This window comes from Oncorhynchus masou, unplaced genomic scaffold (assembly GCF_036934945.1).
Source record: "Oncorhynchus masou masou isolate Uvic2021 unplaced genomic scaffold, UVic_Omas_1.1 unplaced_scaffold_520, whole genome shotgun sequence".
In the NCBI taxonomy this organism is placed as follows: Eukaryota; Metazoa; Chordata; class Actinopteri; order Salmoniformes; family Salmonidae; genus Oncorhynchus; species Oncorhynchus masou.
Window position 1 is genome coordinate 5,013 of NW_027011606.1, and position 4,988 is coordinate 10,000.

Below are 4,988 nucleotides of genomic sequence, written 5' to 3' on the forward strand. Positions count from 1 at the left end.
TGTCTAGTAGATATAGATACCTGTCCAGTAGATATAGATACCTGTCTAGTAGATATAGATACCTGTCCAGTAGATATAGATACCTGTCCAGTAGATATAGATACCTGTCCAGTAGATATAGATACCTGTCCAGTAGATATAGATACCTGTCCAGTAGATATAGATAACTGTCCAGTAGATATAGATACCTGTCCAGTAGATATAGATACCTGTCCAGTAGATATAGATACCTGTCTAGTAGATATAGATACCTGTCCAGTAGATATAGATACCTGTCTAGTAGATATAGATACCTGTCCAGTAGATATAGATACCTGTCTAGTAGATATAGATACCTGTCCAGTAGATATAGATACCTGTCTAGTAGAGTTAGATATAGATACCTGTCTAGTAGATATAGATACCTGTCCAGTAGATATAGATACCTGTCCAGTAGATATAGATACCTGACCAGTAGATATAGATACCTGTCTAGTAGATATAGATACCTGTCCAGTAGATATAGATACCTGTCCAGTAGAAATAGATACCTGTCCAGTAGATATAGATACCTGTCTAGTAGAGTTAGATATAGATACCTGTCTAGTAGATATAGATACCTGTCCAGTAGATAGAGATACCTGTCTAGTAGATATAGATACCTGTCTAGTAGATATAGATACCTGTCTAGTAGATATAGATACCTGTCCAGTAGATATAGATACCTGTCCAGTAGATATAGATACCTGTCTAGTAGATATAGATACCTGTCTAGTAGATATAGATACCTGTCTAGTAGATATAGATACCTGTCCAGTAGATATAGATACCTGTCCAGTAGATATAGATACCTGTCCAGTAGATATAGATACCTGTCCAGTAGATATAGATACCTGTCCAGTAGATATAGATACCTGTCCAGTAGATATAGATACCTGTCCAGTAGATATAGATACCTGTCCAGTAGATATAGATACCTGTCCAGTAGATATAGATACCTGTCTAGTAGATATAGATACCTGTCTAGTAGAGTTAGATATAGATACCTGTCTAGTAGATATAGATACCTGTCTAGTAGAGTTAGATATAGATACCTGTCCAGTAGATATAGATACCTGTCCAGTAGATATAGATACCTGTCTAGTAGATATAGATACCTGTCCAGTAGAGTTAGATATAGATACCTGTCTAGTAGATATAGATACCTGTCTAGTAGATATAGATACCTGTCCAGTGAAGTTCAGTGTAGAGTCAGATGAACTGATGTCTCCACTGTTCTCTCTCTGAGCCCTGGCTTTGCTACTTCCCTGGAGAAACAGAACACACACACACACAAACACAGATTAACACACACACACACAGATTAACACACACACACACACACACACATATTAACACACACACAGATCAACACACACACAGAATAACACACACACAGTTAAAACAGACACGCATACACTTCCCCCTACCTTCCAGACCACTTCCCCCTACCTTCCAGACCACTTCCCCTACCTTCCAGACCACTTCCCCCTACCTTCCAGACCACTTCCCCCTACCTTCCAGACCACTTCCCCCTACCTTCCAGACACTTCCCCCTACCTTCCAGACCACTTCCCCCTACCTTCCAGACCACTTCCCCTTCCTTCCAGACCACTTCCCCTACCTTCCAGACCACTTCCCCCTACATTCCAGACCACTTCCCCCTACCTTCCAGACCACTTCCCCTACCTTCCAGACCACTTCCCCCTACCTTCCAGACCACTTCCCCCTACCTTCCAGACCACTTCCCCCTACCTTCCAGACACTTCCCCCTACATTCCAGACACTTCCCCTACCTTCCAGACCACTTCCCCCTACCTTCCAGACCACTTCCCCTTCCTTCCAGACCACTTCCCCTACCTTCCAGACCACTTCCCCTACCTTCCAGACCACTTCCCCTACCTTCCAGACCACTTCCCCTACCTTCCAGACCACTTCCCCTACCTTCCAGACCACTTCCCCTTCCTTCCAGACCACTCCCCCTACCTTCCAGACCACTTCCCCTACCTTCCAGACCACTTCCCCCTACAGACCACTTCCCCCTACCTTCCAGACCACTTCCCCCTACCTTCCAGACCACTTCCCCTTCCTTCCAGACCACTTCCCCCTACCTTCCAGACCACTTCCCCCTACCTTCCAGACCACTTCCCCCTACAGACCACTTCCCCTACCTTCCAGACCACTTCCCCCTACCTTCCAGACACTTCCCCCTACAGACCACTTCCCCTACCTTCCAGACACTTCCCCTACCTTCCAGACCACTTCCCCCTACCTTCCAGACCACTTCCCCCTACCTTCCAGACCACTTCCCCCTACCTTCCAGACACTTCCCCTACCTTCCAGACACTTCCCCCTACCTTCCAGACCACTTCCCCCTACCTTCCAGACCACTTCCCCCTACCTTCCAGACCACTTCCCCTTCCTTCCAGACCACTTCCCCCTACCTTCCAGACCACTTCCCCCTACCTTCCAGACCACTTCCCCCTACAGACCACTTCCCCCTACCTTCCAGACACTTCCCCCTACCTTCCAGACCACTTCCCTACCTTCCAGACCACTTCCCCCTACCTTCCAGACCACTTCCCCCTACAGACCACTTCCCCTACCTTCCAGACCACTTCCCCTACAGACCACTTCCCCCTACCTTCCAGACCACTTCCCCTACCTTCCAGACCACTTCCCCTACAGACCACTTCCCCTACCTTCCAGACCACTTCCCCCTACAGACCACTTCCCCCTACCTTCCAGACTACTTCCCCTACCTTCCAGACCACTTCCCCCTACCTTCCAGACCACTTCCCCCTACCTTCCAGACCACTTCCCCCTACCTTCCAGACACTTCCCCCTTCCAGACCTTCCCCTAGACCACTTCCCCCTACCTTCCAGACCACTTCCCCTACCTTCCAGACCACTTCCCCCTACCTTCCAGACCACTTCCCCCTACCTTCCAGACCACTTCCCCCTACCTTCCAGACCACTTCCCCCTACCTTCCAGACCACTTCCCCTACCTTCCAGACCACTTCCCCCTACCTTCCAGACCACTTCCCCTACCTTCCAGACCACTTCCCCCTACCTTCCAGACCACTTCCCCCTACAGACCACTTCCCCCTACAGACCACTTCCCCCTACCTTCCAGACCACTTCCCCTACCTTCCAGACCACTTCCCCCTACCTTCCAGACCACTTCCCCCTACAGACCACTTCCCCCTACCTTCCAGACCACTTCCCCCTACCTTCCAGACCACTTCCCCTACCTTCCAGACCACTTCCCCCTCCAGACCACTTCCCCCTACCTTCCAGACCACTTCCCCCTACCTTCCAGACCACTTCCCCCTACAGACCACTTCCCCCTACCTTCCAGACCACTTCCCCCTACCTTCCAGACACTTCCCCCTACAGACCACTTCCCCTACCTTCCAGACCACTTCCCCTACCTTCCAGACCACTTCCCCCTCCAGACCACTTCCCCCTACCTTCCAGACCACTTCCCCCTACCTTCCAGACCACTTCCCCCTACCTTCCAGACCACTTCCCCCTACCTTCCAGACCACTTCCCCTAACCTTCCAGACCACTTCCCCCTAACCTTCCAGACCACTTCCCCCTACCTTCCAGACCACTTCCCCTACCTTCCAGACCACTTCCCCCTACCTTCCAGACCACTTCCCCCTACCTTCCAGACCACTTCCCCCTACCTTCCAGACCACTTCCACCTACAGACCACTTCCCCCTACAGACCACTTCCCCCTACCTTCCAGACCACTTCCCACTACCTTCCAGACCACTTCCCCCTACCTTCCAGACCACTTCCCCTACAGACCACTTCCCCCTACCTTCCAGACTACTCCCCCTAACTTCCAGACCACTTCCCCCTACAGACCACTTCCCCCTAACCTTCCAGACCACTTCCCCCTACCTTCCAGACCACTTCCCCCTACCTTCCAGACCACTTCCCCTACCTTCCAGACCACTTCCCCCTACCTTCCAGACCACTTCCCCTACAGACCACTTCCCCCTACAGACCACTTCCCCCTACCTTCCAGACCACTTCCCACTACCTTCCAGACCACTTCCCACTACCTTCCAGACACTTCCCCCTACCTTCCAGACCACTTCCCCCTACCTTCCAGACCACTTCCCCCTACAGACCACTTCCCCCTACCTTCCAGACCACTTCCCCCTACAGACCACTTCCCCCTACCTTCCAGACCACTTCCCTCTACCTTCCAGACCACTTCCCCCTACAGACCACTTCCCCCTACCTTCCAGACCACTTCCCCCTACCTTCCAGACCACTTCCCCCTACCTTCCAGACCACTTCCCCTACCTTCCAGACACTTCCCCTACAGACCACTTCCCCCTACCTTCCAGACCACTTCCCCCTCCAGACCACTTCCCCCTACCTTCCAGACCACTTCCCCCTACCTTCCAGACCACTTCCCCCTACAGACCACTTCCCCCTACCTTCCAGACACTTCCCCCTACCTTCCAGACACTTCCCCCTACCTTCCAGACACTTCCCCCTACCTTCCAGACACTTCCCCCTACAGAACACTTCCCCCTACCTTCCAGATGCCCTCCAGTGACTCTGTGAGGGAGCGTTTTGCTCTGGTTTTAAACTGCTCTAATCTCTGTCTGCTACTGGACTGGACCTCTACTGGGGCTGGAGCCTCTGGTACCTGGAGAGAGACAGAGACAGAGACAGAGAGAGAGAGAGAGAGAGAGAGAGAGAGAGAGAGAGAGACAAAGAAACAGAGAGAGGGAGAGAGACAGAGACAGAGAGAGAGAGAGAGAGAGAGAGAGAGAGAGAGAGAGAGAGAGAGAGACAAAGAAACAGAGAGAGGGAGAGAGAGACAGAGAGAGAGAGAGAGAGAGAGACAAAGAAACAGAGAGAGAGAGACAGAGAGAGAGAGAGACAAAGAAACAGAGAGAGAGAGACACAGAGAGACACAGAAACAGAGAGAGAGACAC

The 4,988-nt window shown here is 51.4% G+C and overlaps 1 pseudogene; it reads right to left on the reverse strand.

The window, feature by feature from the left end:
* Positions 1 to 1,205: 1,205 nt before the first annotated feature.
* The window catches only part of LOC135535837 (TBC1 domain family member 1-like), an 86,832-nt pseudogene continuing 83,049 nt past the window's right edge, over positions 1,206 to 4,988 (reverse strand).